We start from the raw sequence: 11,233 nt of genomic DNA on the forward strand, positions 1-11,233 counted from the left end.
TTCTGTTGGAAGACGCAAAGTTGGTGAAGTCTGCCACACTAGTAACATCAAGGGATGGCCCTATCACAGTTCCAGTAAGGGCATCGCGCAGTAAGAATCTTAATCAACTGAAAAGAGGTAAGACAGAGGATAACAACACCAAAGAAGAGGAAAATGTGGAATGTTTGTCATCTTAACCAAATTCATAATGTGAGTTCAATCAGCTTAGATTCGGGCTCATACCTAGAGCGCTGTCTGGAGACAGTAGGGCTCTTCTGTTGGAATACCACTAAATGTCATTATGTGTATATATTTACCACTGTTATCCAGTAACTTAATAACAACAAAATATGAGTGTAAATAATAATAGCCTATATTAATTAGTCATCAGTGCCAGTCATATATTTATTAACATATATTGATGTTTAAGACCCATTATATATGATGGATCGTATATGTAAATCATAGAAGTCAATATTCATTGTCATATGTATCTTATTGAAAAATTCAACCAGAGCGGACCTGAAAATATATATGTTCACCTCTGTTTATCAAATTACTATCAGCTTAAAGGAATAAGTAGATGGTTCTTATTTTCTTAGTGAATCTTACATCAATCTTCAATCTGAATTAAGAACAAAATTGGCAATTTTGAACAGTTTTAGTACCTTATCACAAGGTTTATGAAAACTTGTTACAGATTTTTCTTTGGATTAATGTAGTGATATTACACCATTAAAATGTTTAACTGTAAAAAAAATAACATATGGGACTTAAGAAAGCAGGGTCCACGCTCCCAAGTCCTGGATACACAATAAAACTATATAGAGTATCATGTGTAGCTAATGCTTTCTACACTTTCTACCATAACCTGCGTATGTTATCTCACGCCCAGACTATTCATTAAACACCATATCCATTGTTTATTCATACGCATAATACACACGTGACAGCCAAATCTATTGGACGAGGCATTGACATTTGACCCAACAATGATCTGTGACCCCGAACTACTTTCGCCACGTGCGATTATTTTCATCGTCTGCTGTCCATCATCAACATGGCTGACAGTGACGATCTGTCATTCTTGCCGGCGGTCAAGATCGGTGATGCGGCAAAACTGTGTGGAGGGGGAAAGGGGATAGTAATTGCTAAATGCAGTAATTTTGATTTCCCAACCTTTGATATTGTGATGTACAGTTCTGATGAAAGTGATCAGAGGTTCTCGAAATTACACGCCATCTTAATCGTGTCTGCATTCACATTTTCACGCGAAGAAGCACTAGTCTTATCCGCAACAAAATCTAGTTCCAAATTATTTTTTTTGAAAGATAAACAATTTGTGTAATTTTGTAACGTGTTTCAATGAACTAATGTTACGGGATGTTTCCAAACAATATTACTGAAAAAATAAGTCTTTTGCATCAAAAATAGCGATTTTGTCTCTTTTTGCATATTAATGAGCCAGTCAGATAACATACGATGCATTCTTACGCGAAAGTGTCAATGGGGGGCGAAACAATGTTGTACACAATACATGTATATTTACGTTAAAAGGTTATGGTAGAAAGAACTACAACTTGTGACAGTTGATTATCATCGTTATCAAACTCTCGTTAGTTAATTTTCAAATTTAGAAAAGACACGAGGCTTAGATAACGATGATAATTAACTGCCACTCGTTGTAGAACCTCTATATAATTGATAAAATAATATAAAATTGGTAAGTTACAAACCAATAATGTTTTTATCAATATATATGTTGTTAATGTGACATTTTGATTTGTTTATACTTAAATGATACACAAAGTTGTTGGTAGATCCATGTCTGAATTGTACATATTCATACAAAAACAGTGTTCTGCTTTTAATTTTATTGTCAATACTGTTGCCAATAATTCAGTGGCGTTATCAAAGTGCGTTTCCAATTTATCTATACAGATACTTGTTTACATAACCAGTGCTATTTACTATGTCCATATATACTCAACAAAAAAAGAAAGGTTAACATGTTTCCTTGGCGAATACCTGTAAATGAGTGAAAACAAAATGACGTTTGTGCAATATAAGAAAATGGTAATGTTTTACATTACAAAATCCTAGGGGGTTATCAAAATCATTCAAGCGTGAAAGTCTGTATTAGCGAAAGAGCTGCACGAGGTTTTCTGCGACTAACTTGTATCTTCGCTTGAATTTCATAAACATTCAAACTGACAACTGTTCCTTAGATCCTTAGGACTTAGAAATAACCGAATCTTGCTATCTATTAACTTTATCATTATGCCCCGGTTGTCACAAGTACAGAGAGAAAGGGCTGTAGGCATGATCCAGGCTGGGGAGTCTCGCCGTCGAGTTGCACGGCATTTTGGTTGCAGTGTTAAGACAATTTGCCAGTTCGTAAGTCGTTTAAACCAAACTGGGTCAACATCCAATCTTCCCCGAAGCGGCCGACCCCGTAAACCGACCGCCAGGGATGATCGTCGTATACGATTGATACACTTGCGCAACCGATTCGTAGCCGCAGTAGAGACTACAAGGACATTGTTTGGGCGTCGTGTGTCTCCCCAAACTGTCCGCAACAGGTTAAGGGCCTACCAATTGAAAGCGCGGCGTCCCTACACTGGACCCAATTTGTTGCGACGTCACCGTAATAATCGGCGTAACTGGACCCGTGTTCACCGTCGTTGGGCCTTACGACAATGGAACAATGTTCTGTTTTCAGATGAGTCCAGGTTTTGTCTGCAACACGGTGACGGAAGGCGCAGAGTGTTGAGGCGACGAGGGGAGCGTTTTGCGAACTGCTGCGTCGCAGAACGGGACCGCTTTGGCGGCGGAAGTGTAATGGTTTGGGGTGGTATTTGTGGGGGGATTCGGACCAGACATGTTGAGTTAAATGGCAATTTAACCGGCATTCGATATCGGGACGAAATTTTAAGACCAGTGGTTCAGCCATTCTTAAGACGCCATGACGTTGGCGCCATTTTTCAACAGGATAACGCACCAGCGCACACCAGTCGCGTCAGCAGAACTTTCTTGCAGCAGAATAACGTACAGGTGTTAGATTGGCCATCTAAATCACCTGATTTGTCACCGATTGAGCATGTCTGGGACGTTCTTAGGCGACACGTAAGAGAACGTCAAAATCAGCCGTCAAACTTGCAGGAGCTGGCCCAAGCCTTGATCGCTGAATGAAACATCTCTTCTCGAATTATCCGCCGGTTTACGAGTTCCATGCGACGACGCTGCAAATACTGTTTACTTCGCAAACAGTGGCCATACCCTTTACTAATGGTGTTACCTTTGAAATTGACCCCAACGTCCTTTACAGTCGAATAAAATCAACTGAACGCAAAGTTTTTAAATGAACCATAACTACAGTTTTATCAGAATTTATCAATTACTTTATTCGTACATGATTGGTAAGGATTTATGAAGGGGTTAATCAATTAATCACAGAATAAAGTAGTGTTACCTTTCTTTTTTTGTTTAGTACATATATATATATATATATATATTGACAATTAGTGATATTTGAAATATAGCAAAAGATAAAATATGGCACCAAAAAGGTTGGTATTATTAAGATATTGATGCCAAAACACAGAAAGTGCTAAAATGAATATTATATATGTAAATACATATTCATTGCTTTTCTTCATAGAATCATTGTGTTCCATACTATCAATACCTTGTTCTGGAAAAGTCAATGATTCAATATAGCCAAACTCCACCCTTTTTGCCCTGTCCCTCACATCCCTGCAGGTCAGTCCTATCCTTTACAAAGTTATTATCCATTATCACAAGGTAAATACATACACACAGGCATTTTCTATTGCATCATCAGAGAAGTAAAATGCAGTTTTAATTCTTTTTCTTTAGTTATTGTAACAGTTATTGGGAAAAACAATCAATTTATAAAATATCAGTGGACAGCAAATGCTATCATCATGTAGTGTAATTCATGTTTGACTAGTTTTATCTATTGACCAATTCTGAAGCAATTTTTGGCAAAGTTTTAACATCATCTCTTCTTAGTTTGTTTGATAAAATTTACATACACCACATGCATGAAATATCACCCATAATAATATGTGTATATTTCAATTCTAGAAACCTGCAATATTGACAACATTTTCATTTATCCACACAAGAAAACTTATTATTATTCATGTTGAATGCAATAAAAATTCAGAGAAAATTTTTTTTTTTAATTTCGATCATTCAAATCACTTACTGACTGAACAGATATAAAAGAGAATAATCAGGTGGAAATTAAGCAATAATACATTGAGGATAATATAGTAATTCATATAAATCTTGGTTCTGAAAATGAAGTTTCAAGTATATAAAATTTAGAAAAAATAATTATGTTTGGTATATATATGTACATCCTCAATAGAAGAAGCTAAAATTAAGTTTAACAAATCCGGCTTTCCTGTATCCGGTTCCATTTTTGTCACCGCCTTCAGAATTACGATGGAGAGATGAAGCCCACAAGACAGTTCTTTATAATTTTAAAGTCAATAATTTGTATAACAAATAAATTTGTAATATCCAAAAGTACAGAAGAATGTCCTTCTTTGTTTTGGGATATTGTATAGCAGTCATTTTCAGCAATACTTTTCGGCTCCGTTTTCGGTTGCAGCGAAGGAATTCAGAAGACTTTCCGACTGTTGATGTGTAAATCGAAAATCATAAGAAATAGATTAAACTTCATTTGTATATTTCAAACAGGGTTATTAAATACATATAGATAGTATCCTGCGAAAATGCGTTACCAATCTGCTCCATTTTCCCATTATTGATGTCCGCTATCAGCGTATGACGTGACCGAGTGAAAAAAACGATTTTGCATGTTAAGGAATCAATGTTCACCTTTGATATATGTTGGATGTATTATTTATGTGCTAAATTAGTAATGTAATGGTCCTTTTCGCGGGGAAAATCTCCCAAACTACTCCTTTTCGTCATATCTAACTCCTTTTCGGTCCTTTTCGTGGTTTACCCCTACCCCATTTTTCTCGTAAACCACGGATAGTTTGTTTACAAATGGGCGGTAATGATCTGAGCTCTCCAGATATGTCTCCAGATTTGTTGTATTCTAAAATCAAGACGTTGATTGATCTTTTAGTGGACACTGAATTTGTCAAGTTAGTGTTGGTATGCGAGCTTTTCACGAGAAGTCGTATTCATCAATTAAAGGTGACGTTCCCGTTGCGGTCTACAACACTAGGGTTGGGAAAACGTTTTTTAGCTCAGCACCCTACAGACATGCCTCAGTGTAAAACGTCTCACCGGCGTATGGGCAATGTATTGTGGCCAGGATGGTGTCCATTTTGTGAACCAACACCCTTACTTCAAATCCCTACGGGGCTGTATCTTGTTTGGTTTAACACATCTGGTCTGAGTAGATCTTCCCGTTACCTTCCCTTGCTCAGTCTGCAGGGCTGTTGATTATTCTTTTTGCAGGCTTCTGTATAGTTTGTCTCCACTGAATTTGTTCCTTTAGGCTACCCCAGTCGCCTCCTTGAGTTTGTCGTTTCCGTAGGAGTTATCCCCCTTCTTGTCATTTTATTCAATAATCTATCACTATTGACATGTCATTCTTTTTCATTGATTTCAAAATTTAAAAAAAATATGTTCTATACTATTTTGCAGATTGTTTAATTTTTGCAAGCTTTCATAAATTGCCAGTTTACAATTTATTTGTCCAGCTCAGGAAAATCACAGTTGACGTGTCGTGAACAGTTAACTGCTTTTATCACTTTATCTTTCTTTTGAGAATCTTCACTTCTTCCATTCTTATGATTAAAAAAAAAACCCATTTTCCTGTTTATGTCTTTTGCCATATACCGTTTCTGACAGTGGTGTAAGTTGATGTGTATTTACCAGATGTTGGTTTACGCATGTAGTACGCGTTTTTATTGCCATGGCGGTGGCTGCCATCAGTGATGGCTGCTGGCTTTATTATTTATTTTGCTGCTTTCAGTGATTTCTTCACTATTGTATTTTACAATCAAAAATTCTACAGTTAGTTTCTATCAACCGGTATGTCTACTACATTAGATATTTCAACATCAATGCTATATCATGCCCTCTTATCGATATGGTTTACTTTTTTAATTTGACAGATATCTATGAATTTTATTTCATTTATGCAGCTGGATTGTCTTGCCAGTTATTTCCACTGTTAATGTATTTTGTGTACTTTTTTCTTTGTTTACTGGCTATCGTTACTTGTTCCCTCCTCCATTAACTTGTGAATTAAATTGATACGTTACCGTTAACATGATCTCGCACTGTAGGGTCTAACTTAGCTTGACTATTGTTCTGCTTGATTTTGCTGTTTTTTTACTCTTTTTTTCTTGAAGATGCCTTCAACGTGAAAGGCTGCCCTGGCCACTACAGCCATCCAAACTCCGGCTAGGTCCAAACGCACCTGTCGGACTGAAACCAATGTCACTTCAGACCAAGGGCTGCCAGTTTGTGGAACATCCCATTTGACAGTGTCCTCCCTGAAGCTCCGGAATATGGTTCGGGAGGCATTCCAGAAGGGTCTGGAGGAAGGACCGAGGATGTCTGCTACCGACACTGTTACAGAGCAGGTCTCACCCACCAGTTCAGTACAGGTCGAGGCTACTGCACAGGATTCTTCGGATGTGGCCCCAATACCAACGGTGACCAGTGATAGTACAGACACTATTTCATCTGCACCCCTGGCAACACACAGTGTCATAAGTGCGTCTTCAATTTCTGGCATTGTCATGGCCTCAGGACTACAGGTAACCCCTCAGTGCCAGTACCCAGCAGTTCTTTTACTTCTTCTGTGATACCTTTAGACTCTTTGGTGAATGAAAGAATTAAAGAAAAGATTTGGAATGGTGAGCTTGTTGACTTGTCAACACTGTCCAATCAGGAACCACTAAAATATGAGATGGTAGTACAGAATGGATCTGAGGTTTCACCTATGGTTTACTGGGCACCAAAACCCCGGAATTCATCCTTGTCATTAGCGCAGTGGACAAATGCTTTTCATACGTTAATTGCCATTTATACACAACGGAAGCCATGGGATTTCCCAGCGATGTTACAACATATCTCTGTAGTCAGAAAGCTGGCCTTAAAGCAGGGAGACTGGCAACTTTACGATAAATCTTTTCGGCTTTTGAGGGCGCAAAACAAATCAGTGTCATGGGGGTCAATTGAGTGGGAGTTGTGGCAGGATGCTATGACAAGTAGGGCCAAACCCAGCCCTTCCCTTGCGCAACTACCTAAGGGTGCCTGTTGGCGCTTCATACAAGGGAGACCCTGTCATGGCTGTCGTTTCCCCCATAAGTGTTCCAAGTGCCAAGGTCCACATCCCTCTTCAAATTGCACAGATACGTTCGCCTCAGACCAGTCCTTCCTTTTCGTTACCGAAACACCAACCCGCCATCGTCCTTTCGTCCACCTAACCCCCAGTTTCGGGACTCCAATACCCCCTGCCTTCCGTGGACATCGTCATCCCCGTCATTCCTGAGCTCATTGCCGTGTTGACAGGTTATGATCTAGTGGCACATACCCTTCAGCAGTTGCTGAAAAGATTGACAAGGAATATGACTGTGGCAGACTTGCAGGGCCCTATGTGAACCCTCCTTATCACCGTTTTCATGTCAGCCCCATCGGTGTCGTTGAAAAGAAAAAAAAAACATCCATCATTTAAGCAACTCACAAGGGTCGTCACTCAATGATTCAATTCCTGATTCTCATTGTAGAGTTGAATATTCGACAATTCAGGCTGTCATATCATATATTATAAAAAACAAACCCATTTTTAAGCCAAGTGTGACATTGAGTCAGCTTTCCGCATAATACCGGTTCATCCAGTTGACCGCCCCTTTTGAGGTTTTTAGTGGATTTCACAATATTATTTTGATAAATGTCTTCCAATGGGTCTGTCTGAAAGCAGCAAGATTTTTGAGGATTTGAGCTCAGCATTAGAATGGGTGGCTATGAACAAGTTGGGGGCTTCTAGTGTAGTGCATGTTTTAGATGATTTTCTATTCATTGAACCTTCCAAGTCCAGGTGTGATAGAATTTTGTCTGATTTTCAAAACTTGTACCACACAATTTGGCTTCTTCTGGTCCCAGATAAGACATTTGTCCCAGATCAGGTCTTTCCATTTTTAGACATTATTCTTGACACATAAAAGTATGAAGTACCTCCAGACAAAGTGCGCTGTTGCAAAGAACTCGCTAGAGCTTTGAAGTCTCGTAAGAAAGTTACCTTAAGATAACTTCAATCCCTTATCGGTACCTTACAATTTGCCACTTCAGTGGTTAGTCCAGGCCGTCCATTTTCACGGAGGTTAATTGATCTGACAATTGGTGTCCAACAACCGTATTTTAAAGTTGGACTTACGTCTGAGAGCAGAGCAGATTTGAAAACAATGGTTTTCTTTCTTGAACACTTTTAATTTGAGGAACTTTTTCCTTGAGGAAAAATGGTTGTACAGCGACCATCTCCAATTTCATACCGATGCATATTCGACAATAGGTTTTGGTGCTGTTTGTGGATCTGAGGAATCGGTACCCGATGTGAAAAGTCACAATTTACCTATCTCGGTCTCATTGCAGCTTTACTTACCTGGGGAGACACTTTACAAGACAAATGTGGTAGCTTTTTTTTTACTGATAGTTTGGCTTTAGTGTCGGTGATCAACAAGCAAACAGCCAAAAACAAGATCTTGGTGCGGTTGTTGCGCATGCTTGTGTTGTTCTGCCTCCAGCATAATATTTTATTCAAGGCCTTTCATGTTCCTGGAAAACATAATGACGAAACTGAGGCTTTATCTCGTTTACAGGTAGACAAGTTCAAAACATTACATTCATGTGCCGCAGCGGCCCCCTCTCAAGTTCCCATAGCGATGGCTCAAGAGAAATTACTTCTACCTTAACCACTCTTTTGGCGGCATCCTTAGCACCTTCAACTCATAGAATGTATTCACGGATATGGCGGATTCTCAGTAACTTTTCAGTCGAAGTTCTAAACTCTCCCATAGTCGTACCTGTTCCTTTTTCGGTTATTGCTCTCTAAGTAGCTCACGCACATTGCTTAAGTTGGCTTCAACAACTATCAATTCTCACATGTTTGCTATAGCGTGTATACATCATATTCTTGGTTAATCAGACCCAACAAAAGCTTTCATTGTTTAAAAAGCCATACAGGAATCAGCATACATATCCCCATCGTTCGATATTCGACTTCCCATCACAGAATAAATTTTATGTAAATTTATTCAGGCTCTGCACAATACGGTTAGTTTGACCTTTGACAAAGTGTCATTTAAGGCCGTTTTTACTACAGCCTTTTACAGCCTTTCACGTCTTGGCGAGGTTTTGCCCAGTTAATCTTCTCAGCATTCACGAGTGTTACAAATCGGTGACATAGAATTCACACAACACGAAAACCACTTCCAACTATATGTATGTTTCCGAACCTTCAAGCATAATCAAAGTGGAAAGCCTCATACAGTCCCTGTTGCGAGCAGCAGCAATAAAGATTCGTGTCCCGTTGAGGCTATGTTACGCTACCTCAAATTACGAGGTCCCAAATCTGGGGTCTTATTCATGAATAGCCTTGGTATACCGTTACAACGGAAATATTTTGATGATGTCACTAAAAAGTGTCTGCATGTCGCCGGGCTTGATAGTTCACGCTACAAGGGGCATAGCTTCAGGATAGGAAGGGCGACCTTAGCTGCAAATAGGTGAATGTCAGATTCATAACTTCGTATGTTAGGCAGGTGGCATTCTGATGCTTTTAAAAAGTACATTCGTACACCTGCTTTATCTAACTGAATGCTAAGCATTAATTAGAATTAGAACACCACCTAATACTTGTACCTCTCTGTTTTGTTGCGGGGGTCACATCATGGAGAGTTGCATGGTGTTGTCTGGTTATAGGGTTGTTAGGTTCCACTAAACAGGTTGGTGTCCAGGACACCGGTACATATACCTCTCCTTTTTGATGCGGGGGTCTCTTAAGGGAGAGTTGCATGTGGGTCCTGCTGTTAGCATTGTTACTTAGGGTATTATATTTTTTATGCTTGTGCTAACAATTATTTAGTTCAGCAGTACTTCACACAAATGCTATACCAGGAGTGTGCAAACATTTTTATGTTTTATGTTGTACACTGTGTTGCCAGAGTGGCGTCTGTTTTTCGAGGAAATGATTAGTATTGACTATCCCTGTGAAGAACTTTGTAGCAGGTTTAACTCGTTTTAACTGTGCTGAATATGGCCTGTGATGTTCTTGTATCTTATAAACAGACATGCTGTCCACTTTGTGCCATAGCCTTGTTGTATAAGGCTCAAAGACAGTTTCCTTTTCACTAGTTTGACCATATTTAGCCACTGAACTTTAATTGCCCTTTGTAACTCTGTCATACACTACATATTCCATGTCACTTTTGTTCTGTATATACACTTGTTATTATTTCATAAAGTATACCTTCCATGTACCTTCGACTCCCTATTTTTGTGTAGTTTGTTGGCTGGTTTTGTTAAAGATTTGATCCATCCCTCTCGGATGGCGCCTGGCCTCCAAGGCCAGTATGGCGTAATTTCGCTCACCTTTGCTCCAAATCTGTTATTATGAAATTTTTATATGTACATCTTAATTAAACTAGGTTGAAAATAAACGGTTTTCCTATTCTAAACAAGAGTGTCGTGGACACAATATACGCCGCCACAGCAGTGCATATGAGATGTTGGCAGATTATTCGGATCTCTATCAAAATGGCCGAACCGAAAAATGGCAATGGCTGCCACAAAATCAGCAACAGAGAAAAAGTTGAAAATGTCATAAATCTTCCAGAAATCTATGAACCGTAAAATCGCCACTTCCAGCACATCCATCCATTGTAGTAGTGACATTGAGCAAGTTTCGTGAAAATCTGATGATTAGTATAGGAGTTACATTCACAAGGCTCCACTGTGAGCAAGCTACAGACACAAAGTTGAAAATGGCATAAATCTTACAAAAATCAATGAACCGTAAAATCGCCCCTTCATGCACATCTACCCATTGTAGTAGTGACATTGAGCAAGTTTCATGAAAATCTGATGATTAGTTTAGGAGGAGTTGCGTTCACAAGAAACGGACGGACAGACGGAGAAGATGACGCCAATATACGACCGCCTCCGACGGCGTATAAAAAGGGTATGCCAAGATTTCACAGCCAAAATGATTGTTTGGTATGCTTTTCTTGAC

At 39.1% G+C, this 11,233-nt stretch overlaps 1 pseudogene; it reads left to right on the plus strand.

Moving 5' to 3' along the window:
- The first annotated feature begins 1,039 nt into the window (after window positions 1-1,039).
- Window positions 1,040-7,498, plus strand: LOC132559369 (uncharacterized; annotated as a pseudogene).
- The last annotated feature ends 3,735 nt before the right edge of the window (window positions 7,499-11,233 follow it).

This window comes from Ylistrum balloti, unplaced genomic scaffold, assembly GCF_031769215.1.
Source record: "Ylistrum balloti isolate Yb309-2 unplaced genomic scaffold, AGI_CSIRO_Ybal_v1 Utg370898, whole genome shotgun sequence".
Taxonomy (NCBI): Eukaryota; Metazoa; Mollusca; class Bivalvia; order Pectinida; family Pectinidae; genus Ylistrum; species Ylistrum balloti.